Consider the following 21,459-nt stretch of genomic DNA (forward strand, 5'->3'; position numbering starts at 1 on the left):
CCAAAGTTGGTAAGCAACCAACCAAAAAGACAGGAGAAACTCAAAAACAACAGCTAAGAGCATAACAAAAAAATAGCAGAACAATTCAGGTCAACCTATCATTTCCTCAGGTTAGCCACAACCAACACAAAACAGAACTGGAGGTGGAAAGCAGAACAAAGAAAACAGAACAAAAACTTCAGCAGTGCCAATCAGCCTCAGCAGACATACAGCAGCAACCTCAGATCCTTAGGCAGAACCTTCAACTCATACGGCATCATACACCAGCAGCAATCTATCAGTAATTCAACCTCTCTCAGCAGCAGCAATCTAGCAGCAACACTGAAGCAGCAACTGCAAAACAAAAATAGAGCAATCCACAGCTAAGTAGAACTTGAAACAAAGCAGTCCACAGCTAAGTAGAGAAACCCAACAAAAATAGAGCCTGAAGCAGGCCAAAGCAGACCAGCAACTCTGAAGCAGACCAACAAAAATAGAGCCTGAAGCAGACCAAAGCAGCAGCAGCCCCACACAACCTGAGTCAAAATAGCAAGAGTAAGCCAAACAGAATTTGAAGCATAACAGCACCAATTCCACTACAGGCCCTACAAACAGCTTCTAACTTAATGATTATTAAACACATACTCATTCACTGTGTACCCTTGCCCAATTGAGTGACAAGATGTAAACTGGCTTCAAACGATCACCCATTTACCAATCCTATTGAAAGGTGTTTTAACCGCCGAGGATGGTAAGCAAGATAGTGATAAAATGAGAAATTCTCTTTTCCTTCTTGAGGTCCTACTTGCTAATGTTCTCATCAATGTAGTCCACATTTTTTGAAAATAATAATGCAGCAAGTCTAGCAGTACAAGCTGGAGCCGCAGGAATTATTGTGTCGAACCATGGAGCTCGACAACTTGATTATGTCCTTGTAACAATTATGGCTTTGGAAGAGGTATATATGTTTGTTTTCACATGTTTCGTGCTATCTATAATTCACTATTGAGTTGAAAGGTTTAAAACTCTGTAATCCTTATTGCATGACGTAGACACATAGCTCAATCACATATATCTTGGGTTTTGTGTCTTTTGATTGTTTCTTGTTGCTGTTTTTTGTGATTGGAACTGTTTCATTTCTACACAACACATGTGGCAGTCGTTTTTATTACATTTTAACTTTCTTCAGCTTCCTCACTCTTTTCCCAGTGATAAACACTTAGAAAGGGAAACAATTCCCTTTTTTTCCCCTCTAAAACTTGGTTTGCTCTTCATAACTCATCCAATTTATACCTGAAGTTCATATGAGAGTTGGTAGTAGTCACTTTCTTTTTACTTCTTTTGACAATATTTTATCTCAACAAAATTCTTGAATCATCAAGTTTTTCTCCTTGCTAAGTGGTTTCCCTTCTAACTTGTCGATGCGCCGCATAAAGTTTAATGATGTTGCACATGTTAAAGCCATTTGTGTAATTCTGACTCGTTACAATATTAAATTAGCCACATCATTTTGTATAACATAAATTCTATATGAATCTTTCGTTTGCATATCATTACTCTAATAGAATAAATTCAATCTTCATAATGAGAAGTTCTAACATAACAGATGACAATAAACATGCACTTGGTCTTATTGAGGTCTCATGAGAACTGGTTCCCAAAGCTGCAATTGTCTCCTAATGCTCCCCATGTTCACCTGAAATGATAACGAGATGACGAGCTCACAACTCAATGAATGATAATGTCGTGCAATAATAAATATAGTTCTGAAATGGAGCTTTCAAAGTAATTAATAGGGTGAACATATTGTAAACAATTACGTATATGACTACAGAACAACAATCACATGTGAATGGTGATGACTAGGTCTAACAATGGGCATCATAACAATGAAATTAACCAGCAATTATAATGCATTCACAATGAACATAAAGATCTTATTTTAAAACATGCTTTCAAATTAAAAAGTTGGTAAAAATGTCAAAGGGTAGTTTTGACAAAATGTATAGCAGAAGTAACCACTCACCTGTAGTCCAAGCAAGTAAAGTCTCAAATGCAAAATGTGACAACATGCAACTAACCTGAACGATAAAATTATGTAACATTTGTAATTTATTTATTTATGAATTCACATGCTCCCAACTCCTACTTACACCGCACTAGCCCACTTGCACTCCTCCTCACTCCTTCACCACGGCCTAGCAGCCTCCACCCCACTGCACACCCATGTACCAGCATCTTCTTCTCTCATTTTTCTCACCGCAAACCCATCCACCATGGCCGCCAATAGCAGCCACCACCTGAACACAGCCACCCAGCCACCACCTTCACAATCCTCCATGTCGTTTCTTATAGCAGGCATAGAAAACAAAAAGTATACTTAGCCGTTACTCCTGATAAAATAATGGGCAACAGAGACTTACTGCTTGTATTCAGCACCAGGGCCATTTAGCATCTCTCCATGTGAACCGATTCCTCCCATTCTTGTCCTTCAACAAATCAGAATCACTTCCTTCAAGTGGTTGATGGTTTTGTATATCTTGTGAAAATGCCGGGCAGCATTGAAGTTTCATGTCACGTCTCAGTGCTTCTTGCCTATATCCCACGTTGACATACCTTGGATGCTGAATGAATGCTACACCTTTCCACCAAAGCTTGAGAGCCTACAAAAACATATTGTCAATTGGTCGAAAATATGATTGAATGTCAAAGTGCCAGCACTTCTATTTCTTTTGGTCCAATTTTTTCCTAAATTGAAACTGATCATAAGCAAATGTCCCACTCAATGAAAAATTTACGTATAATTCACCTACCAACCTCTTCACAACATTGGAACCTAGAGTCACTTCGCTTGGTTTTAGTTTTTTGAAAACATTTTTTAGAAAATTCTACTTTCTTATTTTTCATATTTTTTTTGTTTTTACAGAATTTTTAAAATATTTTAAGCAATTTTTTAAATTTTTAAACACACCTAACATTAATACACTTAAAAAGTATAATTTTTTGTGAAAAAAATCTTTAAAAAATTCACTAAATAGCAAAAATATAAATATATAAATATATATAAATTCAGTACATTTTTCGTATTTTTGTGTATTTATTAATTTTTTAAAATATTTTTTTCACAAATATTTTACTTTTTAGATAAATAAGGTGCATCTAAAAAAGTAAATAAAATACTTAAAATTTAAAAAATATTCAATAAAATAAAAAAATACGAAAAATAAAAAAAAAATTTAATTTTCAAAAAACTTAATTTAGAAAACTAAAACTAAACATACTAGTTGATTTTTTTTTTTTTTTTTTTGGGTCCAAAAACCTTAATTGCATGGAACATGTTTGCCCTAACGTTTTACATTAAAAAAAGCTTTTCTTTTTTAGTTGTTTGATTTTTTTATTTTTTGCCTAAAATCACTTACTTTTTTACCTTGTATTAGACCGTAAGGCATTTGCACTATCAAAAATATGATTCAACCAGATGAGATAAATGTTGAATTGTACAAATATTTTTGGATGTACACATTTGAACGGGTCTATCTTGATCAAAGCTTTGAAATTAATGTGGCAATGCCTTACTTCTCTCAGACCATTGCCTCCGGTGGCGGAGTTAAAAAATTAAATTAGATGAAACACTTATTAATTACAATATCAAAATTTTTTATAAAAATATTTCATCCAAGTTTTTACGATTGATTTCGAAAAAAACATCAAAAAAAATAATATTATTTATAACAAGTGTATCATTGACAATTTAAAAAATATACAGATATAAGTCTTAAAATAAATTATATAATGATAAATTATTTTTTTATACAAAATTTGATTAAAAATTCAATATAATGGTAATACCACGTTATCATTAGTATGTGATATCACCAACTAATAGTAAATAAACACATAGAGAGTAAACCTCACATGTCAAATGTAACTAACAATCCGATAAATTTCATATCTTTATAGTGAGATTATTTATACTTGTATGTCAATAATAATAACATCACCATTTCATTCAAAAAATTTCGTAGATAATATGGTTTATAGTAATCTCTTCATTTTCAATCAAAACAATCATTATACTCATAATTTTTAAAATGTCATTGACATTTCACTCTAGTAAAATTTTTATAATTTTTTTTATTTAAAATATTTTCTTTATATTTACAAAAAAAAAAAAAAAAATTCTCAAAATCCAGAAGGGACACGTGACCCCTGTTCCCTTACTCCCTCTGCCACTGATTGCCTCCCATAGACATTTGCACCACAGGCAACATAAGGTCCAAGCCTCTCAAGGGATGCTTTCAGTACGAACTAAACACATTTTTTTCATACCATCCAATGGCGAGCATAGAAAAAAGAAAAAGGCAAAGTTGGAATTTCAAATGAAGCATGTATAGGGGATTAAGAATTGAAGTTTTGGAATAACTTTTAGTATTTATTTGTATTTATTCTAATTTCAAATGTTGCTAACAAATTTCTGTCATTATAGTAGGTTTTAATAGTTAGTTAGACATGAGTTGTTATTTTTGGTCAAGTTATTAAATGGGTCATTATATATAAGTTTTATTATATCTAGAATAATCATAGTGGTCAAAAAAGTCTAAATTTACTATTTTGAATTCATATTATGGTTTGAGTAAAATTAGAAGTCATCAAAGTTTCATATTATAATTAAAGTAGAATTGGAAGTTATATTCTTAGTTTCCAAATTTAAAGCATAGTCATTATAGAAATAGGAGAGTCAATAGCTTATAAATATATGTGTAATCTCAATGATTCAATATAAGAGTTGATATTATGAAAATTTGAGGTTGAGTTTGTGTGTGATTGACCTAATCCTTGTGAGGGTAAAGCACCGTTTTCCCTCTCTCCGTTTTCTCTTTCTCCTTATTCTCTTTCTTCTTCTTTGCGCACATAGCATCTATTAAAATCTATCTAAAAGTACATTTTTCAACCTAAAAACCCTATCCTATCACCCCCAAATTAGGGGTGTAAATTTGGGAATGTCAGGTCTCGCGAGCTCTCGCCAAAATTCAGGCCTAGTCGGGCCGACTCACGGGCCAAAAAACTAAGCCCAAGCCCAGGGGGTATTCGGACCTTGGGCGGGCCGGACCTCGGGCGGGGCCGCCTAGGTTCAGGCTTTGTACGGGTTTGAACAAATTTTTTTATTTTTATATTTTTTATTTTTTCTACCAAAATTTTATTATTTTTCACTAAAAAAAGCACTGGCGATGGGCAAGCCGAGCCATGAGTAGGCCCACAGGGCTGGATCGAGCTTCAAAATGATGGTCCAAGCCCTGGCCCAAGGTCTTGAGCTACGCTCGGGCCCGGTCCTAAACAGGCCGGGCCCATTCCGGGTTACGAGCGGGCTTCGAGCCCATAAGCCGCAAGCCATTTTTACACTCATACCCCAAATCAACCATAATCTCTTCTCCCGCCTATTAGCCTTTAATTTAACCATCAAAACCCTAAATTACTCACTGTTTAGGTGGTCAAATAACCTCTATTCTGGATCAATGTTAGAAAACTTTGGTTTTGGTTCCTAATGGATTTCCTGGATTAAGGAATGTGTCTCTACTGTAAGGATCTCAATACTTGTTAATGGCTCGCCAACCAAGGAGTTTAGCCCCTGGAAAGGTTTCAGGCAAGGTGATCCCTTATCTCCATTCCTTTTTAACTTGATTGTAGAAGCACTAAATATTCTTCTTCACAAAGCTAGGGGTTTGAGTTTGCTAAAAGGGGTAATTATTGGAAACAATCAAGTACAACTCTCCTATCTTCAATTTGCAAATGACTCTCTTCTATTCTGTGAAGTTGAGCTATCAGAAGTTCTGAGTTTAAAAAGGATCCTTAGGTGTTTTGAAGTAGTATCAGGTCTCAAAATCAACTACCACAAAAGTGTGGTTTGTGGGATAGGTATACCTGACTCTGTTCTTGTTGAGTTTGCTTCCCTGTTAAATTGTAAGACTCAAAGTTTACCACTTAAGTACCTCGGTTTGCCATTAGGTGCTAATGCAAGGAGGAAAAGGTTTTGGAAACCAGTTATTGACAAGTTCAAATTGAGGCTTGCTGGTTGGCAAAGGAGGCTTCTCTCTTTTGCAGAGAGATTGATCTTGGTGAAAGCAGTGCTGTCAAGTCTACCTGTGTTTTACTTGTCTCTGTTCAAGTTGCCTGAAGGAATAGCTAAGGAGTTAAATACAATACAAGTTGCATTCTTATGGAGTGGTTCAAATCTAAGGAGGAAAATCCATCTTGTGAAATGGTCAGAGGTCACAAAAAGCTTAAAACAAGGTGGGTTGGGCATTAGAAGAATTAGCGATGTGAATGTGTGTTTATTCCTCAAGTGGTGGTGGAGGTTTGCTTCTGAGCATGATTCATTATGGAAGAGGCTAATTTGCAACAAATACAATTTTCAAGGTAGGGCATGGCTACCTAATCTTAGCTCTAGTACCACCTTATCTAAAATCTAGAGTGGCATTATAGCTGCTGTTGAACAGTAACAGTCTCTTTTGGTGTTCTATGTTAGTAATTTACAACTAAAAGTAGGGAATGGTTGTAAAATCAAGTTCTGGCATGATCAATGGTGTGGAGCTTTATGCCTTAAAGAATAGTTTCCAAGGCTATTTCAATTGTCTAATGATAAGGTGGGATCACTTAAAGACTTTGTGGATGTCTCCTCTAATAACTGGTTGTTCTCCTTTAGGAGGTCTCTTTTTTAGTGGAAAAAAGAGGAGCTACTCAGACTACTTGGCATCATTGCATCAACACCTGCACTGAATCTAGTGGTCTAAGATAGTGCTACATGGTTAGCGGCAAAATCTGGGCAGTCCCTTGTATCTGTTCTTTACAACCATTCTAATCTTGCTTTTGGTGGCAATGTTAGCTCCTGCAGTTTGGTTTGGCTCAAATATCTTCCTCCTGAAGTGCAGTTCTTTGGTTGGCTTGCTTGGAAACATAAGGTTAAAACATCTGTTTTCTTGCAACGGATTAGTGTGCTGGATAGGTTTGCATCTACTTTATGTATTTTCTGCAAATCATAGCAAGAAACTATTGAACATGTGTTTTTCCATTGCCCTTTGGTGTGGAGAGTTTGGTCTGGGTTGTTGCAATGGTGGGAGGCTTTGTGGGTGGTTTCTAGTTCTGTAGATAGATTGCTACAATGATGGGTAGGTCACTCCTGCAGGAAATCTAAACAGAGAATTTCGCATGCAATACCACTGGTCACCCTTTGGTCCTTCTGGAAGCTTAGAAATAAGTATCTCTTTCAAGACTCACAATTAGAAATGCAGGAGTTGCATAAGCTCATAATCATAAGGCTTGCAATTAGGCTAAAGGCCTCCACCTTGGTCCTTTCATTCTCCATTGATGACGTCCTTTATAACATCTCAAGTATTAGGAAGTGTATTTGTGGAAGGGTGTGAATTGTCATGGTGTTTCTGCTCAGTAGTGATATCTAATGCTATGCTCAGCAGTGAGCTTGTGCTAGCTTATGCTTTCCGTTACCTTATGCTACCATGTGCTACCTTGTGCTGTCTGCTAGAAGCTGGTTGTCTTTTGGTTTTTCTGTTACCTACTTGTCTGCTTGCCTTCTAGTTTTACTGCTATAAGCTGGATGTTAAAGATTACTTAGCTGTTTTGATTGAATGTGAAGTTCTGCATTATGCATTGTTGGGGTTAGTCTGAGATTTTGTCAGCTACTGGGTAATCTGTCTTATTTTGTAACGCCCCGAAAATATTTCAACAAGAACTACCCACATCAATTAACATTTACTAAGCCATAGCAACAAATCTTCCATCTTTACAATATCAATAAGAGAGTTTATACAAAAGTCCACATGCGAATATACATTCAAGCGATAAAAGAATCATGTGAATCTATAGCATGTGAAGCACCTAGTCTCAAAACAAATAAATGCCCTTAAGGGCTTACATCTTCCAAAGCAATAGCCCGGTTTCACAAAATGGTCCCTACGACCCATACCTGTTAGCCCTTGGCTTTACAAAAATTACAACAAAAATGAGAGTCATCTACTCTTCACAAAAATATCCATGCCCTCAGTTCGGCAGGATCACCACATCTTTACCTGCATCAAATCCCATAGGGGTGAGCATAAAGCCCAGTAGAGAAATTTTCACAAAGTATATACAGTTATGCTTTTCCCTCAACATAAAAACAAATGTAATCATAATGCTATGCCAAGATTAAGGTATTGGGGAAAATATTCATTTCAATGCATCATTTCAAAATCACCATACTCTCAATATCATCATGTGATCTCATCAATTTTCAAACTTCCATTATTAATTCAGTAGGGGCGGTAAATATGACACTAGTAATCCCTAGGTCGATGTCTGCAAGTAGACTCTACGAGTACTACCAAACTATCATTTTTATCGGTATTAGCCGGAATGCTCGACACCTATCCGCGCAGTTTTCTGATCTTTCACCAAGGACACTCAGGCCAACTTAACAAATTCATCTACACCTCTTATCCAGACTTACCAACGTATTTACCCCTTACACATTTTCATAGTTCTCAATACAGCAACTATTTCTTTTCCTCATGGTGGAAATATCAATGATTTAGATTCACAATGCACTATAATAAATGAAAAAACATACAATGCAAATGATCCTTTCCATATCTTAAGACATTTCTCTGCTTTGACTATCTCTACTACAATGTCAACTTTCACATTCTCATATTCTCCTTTCAATGTTCATCCACAAGATTAACATGTTTCATCAACACATAGTCACAATTTTCATATAACAAGTAAATTTTCCATTTTGCTAAGCATTGATGCAACTCACTCTCTTCACCCTTTTAAAACAAGAAAATAAGAAATTTCAAAGACATTTGCCATATTACCAAAACCCCCAATTTCTAGGGTTTTTCTCAAAACAATCACTTCCCATTTCATGGTGAAAACTCTCATCCAAAACATTTCTTTTCTTAGGTCAACAAGGTGAACCCTTAAGGATTGACCAAAAATTTAAAGTTTAAAGAGAAAACCCTCTTTTGAGGAAAACCTTTACATTTTGAAATCACAAGGTTAATATCATCAAAAACTAGAGGAACTCTTAGATCATCATAAAAGAGGGCAAAACTAGTATATATAACTCAAGAATATCCCTACCTCCAAGTAGAAACCCAAGGAGAAGGGCTAGACAAAGGTGAAGCTTCCAAAAATGGCAAATCCTACTTCTTGGATGGAAATGAAGATCTTGAAGAACTCAATCTTTTTGTCTAAAGAAAGAGAGTGAGAAGACCACTAGATCTAGGTCAAATATATATATATATATATATAGAGAGAGAGAGAGAGTATTTTTAGAGAGAGAAGCTCTCAACTTGGGGTTTGGATGAAGAAGAGATGAAAAAGTTGTGTAAAAAATCGCTTTTAAGATCTGATATACGCGCAGTCCGCTCGAGCGTCAGACACAACAACAATAACTCGCTCGAGCGCTAAGATCACCGCTCGAGCGTGGATTGCACCTGTCCAGTATCTCACAGATTGTAGACCGCCGCTCGAGCGCCAGAAGGGCCGCTCGAGCCCAGGCACGCTCGAGCGTAAGAAACGCCGCTCGAGCGCGAAAAACAATCTTGCAGCACTTTTGCAGAGACATCCGATACTGAAAGATTGCAAACTTCGCTCGAGCACAAGAAGGCCCGCTCGAGCGGAAGATCAAAATTCTGGGCAACAAGATTCTAGACCGAAAGGCAACCAACCTGTTCTAAACACGCTCAAGTCATTCCAAAACTCAAATTTAAGGAAGCAAATGGTGGAAACAAGGTATAAAGCACAACACAAAATCACGGATCGCTATATATTTGTTGTTTTCTTGTGTGGGTTTCTTGCTGCTACAGAGTTTTGTAGGATTGGAGTGTTTGCAATGGTTGCAACTTGAGGATTGCTGCAGTGAGCTTATAGCTTTTGTGGTTGCTCAATTTGCTCTGTTTTGTTATGAAATAGTTTTCTTTTCTTTTGCTGCTCTCTTTTGTTGGTTTCTCACTAACTAAGAGGTCGGAGCTTCGATCTAGCTCCAAGCTCCTCTTTATTGAAGTAATTTGCATACTTCGTATGTTTTCATCAATAAAATCTTCTTTTGCCGTTCAAAAAAAAAAAAAAAAACCTCTATTTTGAAAATCCAGCAAGCTTTCCTACTTCACTATCATTTTCACAATAGTCATCAATATTTTCCCAAACACCTATTACTTTGTTTGGTTCTGGTTTTCATAAAATAGTTTTCAGAAAATTCTACCTTTTTATTTTTCGTATTTTAATATTTTCAATGAATTTTTTTAATATTTTAAGCAATTTTTATTTTATTTTTTAAACACACTCAACATAAATATACTTAAAAATATAATATTTGTGAAAAAAACTTTAAAAAATACACTAAATACAAAAAAATACAAAATTTAGTACATTTTTCATATTTTTGTATATTTATTAATTTTTTAAAATATTTTTTCACAAATATTTTACTATTTAGATACATCTAAATAAGGTGAATCTAAAAAAATAAAAAATTGCTTAAAATTTAAAAAATATTCACTAAAAATAAAAAATATATATGAAAAATAAAAAAATTCAATTTTCAAAAAACTAAATTCAGAAAATTGAAACCAAATCCACGGTGTAATTCCCTGGAATTGAGTCTAAGTTACCCTCGTAAATTGATTTTTATTTTTTTTATTTGCGTATTCGCTTTTTAAATATAAATATTGTTATCATTAAATTTGGTTTACAGAAATTTCTAGCATCACTGGATTATCCAAAGCCAAGCCAAAGCACTTACTTCCCAGTATATCACGAGTGCAACATTATGGGGCATTAACCAGAAGAACAGTGCAAGGTCAGCCACAGATGACGAGATTCTTTTGCCTGTTAAGGAAGCTGTGAAATAATCACCAAGCTTGGGATGTCGAACTGAAAATGTTACAAATATATTATCCCCAGGTGCATTTGTTCTCATGCTCCAATTCCCAAGCCTATCCTGCATTTCAGTCTCATCACATTTAGAGGACTAGAAGCAAACAAAATTGTGGAGATGGACATACAGAGAAAAATAGTAAATAAAAAAACAGCATCCCTTCGAATAATGCATGACAGTTCAATACATATTTCATATAAGTGGTGCAGTTCTCACACACAAGTGGCCCTTTTATCCTATCTCTTTGATATTTCTAATATCTTTAATTAAAATTCCTATATTTTCAGATGTTTGGTTGCTGGTTTGTTGTTTGATTGGCAGTGATTGGGCTGCCAAGATGTGGATCAAGGCTTCTTCAATGGCTGTGGCATAGTTCTAAATCGCGGTATCGGGTAACGTAACGGTATCGATCGCGGAGTATCGGTATCGGTAGTATCAGCCAGTACGTATCGGGAATCGGGTGTCGCGGCCGTGAAATTTTAAAAATCATTAACAATCCTTCTGAAACTCAATTTTGTACATTTTTTTTACTCTTTTAACCTTCATTTGTCACATTTTAATCAAAATTTTGATATATAAGGGCACTTTTAACTCATTTTTAACTAAATGATATATATTTATTTTAGTCTCAATTATAACTTACAATTATCTACGATTTAAAATAAATCCACAATAGTATACCAACTAGACAGTATACCAAAGTTGCAAATTTGGCCCAAAACTCAATTTTATCATTTTTGCAAATTTGGCCCACAACAGTATACCAACTAGACAGTATACCCAGTACACCAACCCAGTGGTATTACCAACTAGACCCACGAGTTGGTTAAAAAACATATGGGCCAAGATTGCCCAAAACAACCCACCAACTATCTTGAGTAAAATATTTTGGCCCAAAACTATCACTAGACATTTATATAAAATATGAATATAAAGGTTGCTTGCTGCTGTAGCCTCAAAGCTTCAATGGCGCACGACCCAGAAAGGATTCTGAAACACACCGAATGCCGCTAAAGAACATCACGACCTCGTCGTGAACCTTATAGTTGCACAATCGCACTCCCACTTTAGCGAAGACCAGCAATCCAAAACCAGAAACAGCATCGGAGCCACGACGAGCAGCTCTCTGCGCTTTATTTCATCCGTACCGGCGACAACCAAGCTGTATCGGACCGTATCGCCCAATGTATCGATTTCAGGCCGTTACGTACCGGGACTCGGACGCTACGGCCGTGAAATTCATTCTCGCCGGTATACCGATGAGTATCCGACTCGGCCATCCCATTTTCCGGTACGAACCGGCCGGTACGGGACGTACCGGCCGATATTTAGAACCTTGGGCTGTGGTTTCTCTGTTAATGACCTTGTGTCTAACATGCACCAAGTGTAATACTGCATTAGGAATGGCCCTGAGGTCTAATGCTACTGATCTGCTGTTACTTTGTCACTTTGTCACTGATCTGCTGTTGTTGTTCTGCTACTGATCTGCTGCTGTTGAGGTATCCTCCTGCTGCTGTCCTGCTATGCTGATCTGCCAACATGCTGTGCTGGTGGTTTCGCTGTGGTGGTTTGTGTTGTATGTCTTATATTAGCATTGGAGTTCTTGTGTGTGCTTGGTTGTGTCCTATGTTTTGGTTGTTTTTGTGCAGTTGGTTACTCACCAACTCTTGATGGTGTGCTAGCAGATGATAGGGCGGTCTTATCGGTGCCAACCTAGTTAGGATTGGTTTGTTTTCGCTTTGATGCTCTTTGCACTCATTGTTTTCTTTATTGATGTAATTCTCTTTGGTTCATCAATAAAAAAAAAAATTTAGCTGGTCAAAAAAAAAAAAATTCCTATATTTTCATACCATATACAGTCAGAAAGAGTACCATACTATTTGGTGTCTAAGAACCAAAAATTTATTGTGGTTCATGTATGTGTGAAAGAACAAGTGCCATGTGTGAAAGAACACGTAGGCTGCAAATGAACAGAGCTGTTCATGAACAAGCTCGAGCTCAGCTCGGTAAGAGCTCGTTCGAACTCGGTTCGTTAAATTTTTTCTGCGTTCGAGCTCGAGCGTTCGAGCTCGAGCTTGAGCTCGTTAAATTTTTAATAAACAAGCCCAAACATTCTAAAGGTCGGCTCGTTAGCTGGCTCGTTTAATATTTATTATTTATATATTAAATAATATAAAAATATGTATAAAAAATAAGAGAAATATGCTATTTATATATTTAAAAAATATAAATGTAAATAATAGTTAACTATAGATAGTACATTTACATAATAGTGATAGTAGATATTATTATTTTAGTAAAATATGGACTTTTTTTTATTATGTTTATATGTATTGTATATATAATTGTATAATCAAAGTTTTAATTGTAACCTTAGTCTCACATGTAGGTATGAATTTATAATTTTTTTGGCTCGTTAAGACTCATGAACAGGCTCGAGCTCGAGTCGAGCCTAAGCCAACTCGACTCAAGCTCGGTTCGTTAATTTTTTATTCAGCTCGAGCTCGAGCTCGTTAAAATCTTAATAAACAAGCCCAAACATACTAAAGTTCGGTTCGGCTTGGCTCGTTTGCAGCCCTACGTACCCATTATGAAAAGCGAACATGTTCTGTAACTGTTCTAAAGGTCATGCCACAATACATGCCCATGCTCACTTAAATCAAATCAGTTGTATAAAATAATTCAGATACAAAATTTATCAAAAAAATAAAAAATAAAATCAGATACAAAGTTTTCTATAAATATATATAAACCTTTGAATTCCTCCTTTTTGTGTGCCAAATCATGATGGTAAGTCTGGCACAGTGCCTCATAAACATCACCCTTTCAAATTTAGGGCTTAGATCCATCCACAACATTATCAACCACATTAATTGTCAAGAATTTTTTTACTTGCCTTCATACCTTGTTTGAGGTCTAATTAACCAGCACTGTGACTTGTAACTTTAAGATGAAAAATGGTCAAATTTTTATAGAACTCCAACAAATAACCATGCCATATGAAACCAGGTGATCCATTGACAGAAATACGGCAATAGATTGTCTTCTATAAAGGATAACAAAGTTGGTTTTTTCTAATTCCAAAAGTAACCCCATTGCAGAACAAAGAAGGCTCAATAGTTCAAGGTTGAAGTTTCCAAAACATGCAACTGCATCTGATTATTCAAATTTAAAGTCCTTCACTTTAAAACAGTCCCTTTGAATCATACTCCCAACAGCTCAAGTTAGTTACACGAATGCTTCAACAAATTTGAAAATATTGTTAATGAGATATATGAATAACTGTAGACATTGGTTATCCAGTGTGTTGATGCTTTCACTTGACAATGAGAAAGAAAAAAGTTCATGGTGAGTACACCAATCTCAAACATGTTTTAGACATCTTCTAACCGAACTGACTGAAGAGAGAGCATCAATAAAATGAACTCCCAGCTAAGAAGCATGGACACTTTTAAAAAGGTATAATGTCTGTGTCAAACCTATGTCAGACACCAATACTCCTCATACACACCATGGCACATGTTGGACACATAAATATAGCCCATTTTTTTAAAAATCTTTTTAAAACTTGACACACTTTGAACACTTGGGGCTTCCATATAGGAAACAAATCACAAGTTAATATATATATATATATAGATAAACCTTGAAAGCCGATTATTAGATAAAATAAAATAAAATTGTGACATACTAATCCCTCCATCTTTGAGCCTTTTAAATTTAGGAACCTGAAAGCCTAAAACTTCCAATTTGTTTGAGAACAGATTTTAAATAGCCACTAGAAGTTTTTGTTCACACTTCTTTTTTAAATTGGTCGTGTCAGCAAGTTCATAATGTATCGTGTCCTCGTCCTGTGTCCATATTCATGTTTCTTAAATTGGAAACTGACCAATCACTCAACTTGTGTATTGCAATTGGTAGATGATGTTCATGATATTATTTTATATATTAGTCAAATAAAAAGAGATATAAGCACCTAAGTTTTATAATAATAAATAAAATAAAAAACTTTGTTGCCGCTGTGAATGCACAGAAGTGGCTAAAAGCTAGAAGATTGGCAATGTAACTATTTATTTATTTATTGTGTTTATTAAAGAAAGCATGATATGCCCAAATTCAAATTACTATTAAGTCTGATGGGGGTATTAATAAGATTGCAAAAAAGGGGGGCCTAAGTTATTGAAGTATGAATCATAAGTGCATAAGCAATCCTACAAACAACTGAAATAACATGAGTGCAAAGAGATATCTGCATATCATATTAATTCCACATTATATACAATTCATATTGTGAACTATCATGTTAATTACTCAAAAGGTAAAAGCAAAATGGCAAGAAAGGAAGGAAACAAATAGTATACAAGCCAAGCCATTGCTTAACCTTACCATGAATGGACTAATATGCAGTGATTTTGCAACTAGATCAGTAGTAGGATCTAATAAAAATGATACCCTTTTGCCCCATGGTGTATTAGTCACCTAAAATCAGAAAGCACCACTACTGTTAGCAAGAACTGACAACTTGCATATGAAATTCTAAGTTGGGGTATAAAATTTAATACTCAAATCTTTTTTTGTAAGTGGAAATTTTAATACAAAATCATGGCATCAGTTATCTAGCAACATAATTTCTTCCATTTATATAAATTATTTAGTTTAATGAGCATGCCAATACATGCACAACACTTGGGAAATTATCTCCGTCACAACCTGTCAGATTTCAACAAAAAAATGTAGGCAGCAGATTTCTGATCAAGAAAGAAAATTCTCAACAATGATAAAATTGAGAGATGATGCTACTGACAGTTCAAAATATACAAAAAGGTCTGTTTAAAATTTGGAAGTGTTATGTTGACAGTTCAATATTTGAGAAGTCCAGTTTGAACTGTCCAAGTCACACATGATATGAAACGAGTAACAGCATAAAATAATGTGTAGGGACATGCCTCCTGCCATATACAAATCCATCAGGTTAAAAAAAAAAATAAAAAATAGCAGAACACTTTTTGTTGGATGGATTACCTTTTCAGCAGAAAAAATATGCCATTATCTAGCTCGTGAGCTCACCTCAAATGGCAGATGTAACTTCTTAATATTTTTAAAGATTGAATCATAAAATAATTGCATGAAAAAATAACAAAATTATTTTATGCCACGATAGAGATAAGTTTCCGATGTCAAGATGTTCAGTCATTAATTACTATTTGATGTCTGCAAGTCAGACTAGCATTCCATAGTTCATGACTTTATATCACTGAATCTACCTACCTACTTTTGAGTTTCCTTCATTAATAATTAGATAGTATCAATTGTACATGAACTTATATTGGAAATTAGAAATTTCAAATTTCTACCAGACTACCACCAAATCATACTCAAAGTTTGATTTCCAATAATTAATTTTAAATGGTATAAGAAATCATAAGCAAAGGGCCAGACAAGTTGCAAAATGAAATCATTTCATTCATACAATCAAGTCATGACCCACTTGAGTTTCCAATCTAAATAATTAGACAGCTTTCCATTTCATTTTGAAACGTTTACGCATGTATGAATTTGAGCTAAGGATATATGAATAACTTTGCATGCCTGACAAAATGAATGAACTAAGAGGGTAAATTACACTTTTTACCCTTATAGTTCGACTCAAATTTCATTTTTGTCCCTGTTGTTTCAAATTGAACAATTTGGTCCCTCTCACTTTAAGCCTAGTTTCAATTTGGTCCTTCTTGTACACCTTAGGAAATTAACAAAACAAGTGTTCCAAAATTTGTAATTTCAACCTCCAATTAGAAAAGAAGGAGAAATTGAAACTAGGCTTAAAGTGTAGGAACCAAATTGTTGGAATTAAAACAATAGGGACCAAAGTAAAATTGGGTCAAACTATAGGCACTACAAGAAATTAGTTATTTAGAAACTAAATTTTAGAAACCAATTCAATTTGGAACCCACAGGTGTTTCAATTGAAGGCATGTTGTAGTTCCAAAAATTTTATCCTACTATCAGGTACATTATTCTCCAGTTTTGATTGTGTTATAATTAATGTTTATGGTCCTAATGAGTTGGTTAAAAGAAAAGAGATGCGGGACTCTTTAGTAAGGTTAAAATCCAATTTTCTGGGGCCATGGTGTTTGGAGGGTGATTTCAATGAAATTAGGAGTATTTCAGAAAGAATAGGGTGCTCAAGAAGGGATAGAGGAATGACGGACTTCAATATTATGATCGATCAACTAGAGTTGGTAGATATGCCTATGTTAGAAAGGAAGTTTACGTGGTGTAATTCTCAAGCAATGGAGAAATGGAGCAGAATTGATAGATTTTTGCTTAATTATGGATGGGTACAAAATTTTTCCTTCAAGTTATAGGGACTTCCTGGATTGTTGTCTGATCACTTTCCTATTATCTTAATGGAGGATGATAGGGACTAGGGCCCTAAAGCCTTTAGGTTTCTTAATGTCTGGCTTTTATATCCAAAATTTCTTTCCTTTATTCAGCAAAGTTGGTCAAAACTTGGTGTGGAAGGATGGGCAGGGTACAAGTGTCTTATGAAGTTTAAAGCACTGAAACAGGCCCTCAAGCAGTGGAATGTGGAGGTGTTTGGTAGGATTGAATTGAAGCTGAAAAGTGTAGAAGATAAGGCTCATAGTCTGGACATATTAGCTGAAGAGAGACCACTATTTGATACAGAATTGATTAGAAGAAAGGAAGTGAGGGGCGAAGTTTAGAGGTTAAGTTAAATGTTGGAATGGATTTGGCTTCAAAAATCTCGAATGAATTGGGCAGCTAACGGGGATAAAAATACCAGGTTCTTTCATATTATGGCATGTAGCAGAAATAACAGGAATTCTCTGTGTTCAATAACAATGAATGGTATGCTACTTGAGGAGCCTTTGGAAATTAGGGATGCAATTTAGGCTCATTTTACAAGGCTATTTTTTAGAAAATTGGAAAGTCAGACCCAAACTGCCTGGCCCTTTCAAGAGTATAGGAGCTGATCAAACTGTGGCACAATTGGAGGTAGAATTTACAGAGGAGGAGATCCGGACTATTATAAAGAGTTGTGATGGTAATAAGGCCTCTGGGCCTGATGGCTTTAACATGTCCTTCTTTAAGAAACGTTGGCAAATTGTGCGGGTTGATGTGTTACAATTTATGAGGAAGTTCTTTCAGAATGCTAGTTTGGTTGGTGGAATTAATAGCTCTTTCATAGCTCTCATTCCAAAAGTTTTAAGTCCTTCTTGCTTGAATGAATATAGGCCCATTAGCTTGATTAGCTCCTTGTACAAAATTTTAGCTAAGGTGCTAGCAAACAGAATGAAAAAGGTGATGCCCAAGATTATTGGTGAGGCCCAGTCAGCTTTTTTTAGGGGAAGGAACATTTTAGATGGCATTCTAATAGCTAATGAATTAGTGGATGGGTGGAAACGATCTAACCAAAAATGTTTGGTGCTTAAGTTGGACTTTGAAAAGGCCTATGACTCTATTAACTGGGAGTTTTTATTTGATTTGCTGTCAAAGTTTGGCTTTGGAACTAGGTGGGTTAACTGGATGAAAACTTGTGGTTCCTCTGCCAAGATCTTTGTCCTGGTAAATGGGTCACCAATACCTGAGTTTTGTCCTCAAAGAGATCTTTGACAAGGAGATCCGTTGTCACCATTCTTATTCAACATTGTGGCAAAGGATCTTAATATTTTACTGAGCAAAGCCAAGGAGTTGGGCCTAATTCAAGGGGCAGCGGTAGGTTCTAATGGTCTAAGAGTCACACATTTGCAATTCACGGATAACACGATTTTGTTTTGTGATGCAGATAGGGTGGAGGTGACCAACATTAAACGAATTCTAAGATGTTTTGAGATTGCTTTAGGTTTGAAAATCAATTACCATAAAAGTGTCATATGTGGTGTTGGGGTGGAAGAGGATTTGGTGCAGGAGTTTGCTTCTTTATTAAACTGTCTTCATCAAAAGTTGCCTCTCAAATACTTGGGGCTTCCTTTGGCGGCAAACCCCAGTAAGAGGAGTACTTGGAAACCCGTTCTTGACAAGTTTAAACAGAAGTTGTCCACATGGAAGAGAAGGCTGTTATCCTTTGTCGGGTGCCTAACTTTGATCAAATCTGTAATGTCCTCTCTACCTATCTATTATTTATCCTTATTTAGAATTCCAGCTGGAGTGGCTAAGGAGATTAAGAGATTGCAATCAACTTTCCTTTGGAGTGGCTCTGATTTGAGAAGAAAAGTTCATATGGTCTGGTGGGAGGTGATTACTAAAAATAAGAATCTAGGTGGGTTAGGTGTGAGGAGGATTACAACCTTAAACCACTGTCTATTATTAAAATGGTGGTGGAGATTTGGCGTTGATAATCAGTCGCTTTGGAAGGAAGTAATTTGTGCAAAATATGTGCCAATGGATGAAAGATGGTTCCCAAAACTAATTGGTAGAGGATCAAAGCTCTGGACTGATATAGTACATGTTGTTTTATCCAATACAAAGTTGCATCAATTCTACATTAATAATTCTCAGCTGGTTCTGGGAGATTGAAGAAGAATCCTTTTTTGGAGAGACAAGTGGGTGGGTAATGTATGCTTAATGGATAAATTCCCAAGGCTTTTCTTATTATCTCATGATAAAAATGATGTGGTCGGTGTGTTTTTTGAAAGAATGACAAAGAATAGTGGATGGAATCTGGGATTTAGAAGATCTTTGCTGGCTTAGGATGTAACAACCTCAATCCATAGTTAACATTCATCCATGTTTAATTATACCTAAAAAGAAATTAAAGTGAAATTTGCATCATGCATTGCATTATATGTGTTTATATCTGTTTAACAAAGAAAAATATGTTCATGTTTCCGTTTCAGATTACAAATTAAAGGCCTTATCGGCATCTGATTCAGAAATTGACTTGAATTATGTGTTAATTAGAATTTTTAGAATTTTATGGTAGGTTTAATTGAAATTCGGTTCAAAACGATTAAATTAAAATAATTTAATGCATACTTGATTAACTTGATCAACTAATAATTACAATTTTGCCCAAGCCTATATAAGGCTTCTATATACATCTTAACTCTCTTTTTCTTCACCATTTCTATTTTGTTGTTGATGTCAACCGTGAGAGAGAGAGAGAGAGAGAGAATAGGGAGAGATTGGAGTCAATTTGAGGCCAAGCTAGCAATTATTAGAGGAATTGAAAGGAATTGGAGGGATTAAGCAAGAGAACACTAGCGTTTGGGAAATTGAGGACTCTAGGTAACGAATCAAACTCTTAGTTGTGTAATTGAGTTAGATTTTACAAGAATTCAAGTGAGAGAAATGGATTGACAAGAGAATTAAGTTAGAATTGGAGAATTGTAAGTCATTCCATATATACATGCATATTTATAGCATTTTGAAGTTTGTTTTCAAAGATTTTCTCCATGCATGTTGTAATTCTAGCATAAGTTGAAGAATTCATAACATTTGTCATCAATGGACCACATTTGATCATGTCCTAGAAGCCATGAACTCAAGTGAACGCATGCATGTCATGTTCATACCATGTTTTTACATTTCAAGTTGAATTTTTGTATGTTTGACACACTTTTGGGACTTGATTTCATGAAATGATCTTTAAACCATGATATTTTACAAGTTCCTAGATGTTTTCCAGAATTTTGGCCCAAGAGGATGAGTTTTGAAATGTGAAATTCGAGCTTGGAACTTGGGAGTGCAATCTAGAAATTCCAGATTCTACACTTCCACTCGAGCGTCGGATTCTACGCTCGAGCCGAGACTCTATGATCCTGCACTTCCGCATGTTTCCAGAAGTTCATGTGTTTTGCAGATCGCTCGAGCGACCCCAGTCACGCTCGAGCAAAGGTCTGAGTCTCACGCTCGAGTGGGGATCGAGCGTCCGTCGAGCGTGAAAATCAAGCAACCAGCACTTTTCTCAAAGTTACAAACCGCTCAAGCAAGAGAAGTTGCGCTTAAGTGGACCCTCACATTTTGCATGTCCACTCGAGCGAGGAAAGCCACGCTCGAGCGTGAACCCTGTTTTCAGCAAGTTTTGAACAATATTTTCAAGTACATTTTTACATCCTCATTCCATCCTAGGCATTCCTAGCCCAAGATTAAAACACTATAATGAGGATAAAGGCTAGAAACACACTTACGACAAAGGAAATGAGTTATGTACAATTCACGCGTTTGTTTCAATGTATGTCTCTGTCATGTTATGTAAGTCACGCGCCTCGAGTTAAGTGAATTACCTACTCTACCTATCTACTTGGAGCCATCTGTTAATTGTGAGTAATAACTCTGTAAAGCTATGTTTAATTACAAGTATTTTTTGACTGATATGATACGATCTTTTTTCTGAAATACTATTTTATGAATTATGAATGAATGTCCATTTTTCTAAAATGTATTTGTGGCATCCTTAGTTCACGTGGCCCTCGCCCGGGGGTAACAATACCGCAGTCAACATGCACGTGGCCCTCGCCCAGGGGTAACAATATTGTGGCTTATATTCATGTGGCCCTTGCCCGGGGGTAATAATACCGAGG

The 21,459-nt window shown here is 35.7% G+C and overlaps 1 pseudogene across 1 annotated transcript in view; it reads right to left on the reverse strand.

Annotated features, from left to right (window-relative positions):
- Nucleotides 1-1,542: 1,542 nt before the first annotated feature.
- LOC145798516 (uncharacterized) overlaps nucleotides 1,543-21,459 on the reverse strand; it is a 44,596-nt pseudogene continuing 24,679 nt past the window's right edge. Inside the window, exons 3-6 of the transcript XR_014339485.1 lie at nucleotides 15,302-15,394; nucleotides 10,781-10,978; nucleotides 2,403-2,642; nucleotides 1,543-1,675 (exon numbers count right to left, since the gene is read on the reverse strand). The product of XR_014339485.1 is annotated as an uncharacterized LOC145798516 (transcript). The remainder of the gene's footprint in view (nucleotides 1,676-2,402; nucleotides 2,643-10,780; nucleotides 10,979-15,301; nucleotides 15,395-21,459) is intronic.

The sequence above is a fragment of the Camellia sinensis genome, chromosome 9 (genome assembly GCF_055761805.1).
Source record: "Camellia sinensis isolate YWXY chromosome 9, ASM5576180v1, whole genome shotgun sequence".
In the NCBI taxonomy this organism is placed as follows: domain Eukaryota; kingdom Viridiplantae; phylum Streptophyta; class Magnoliopsida; order Ericales; family Theaceae; genus Camellia; species Camellia sinensis.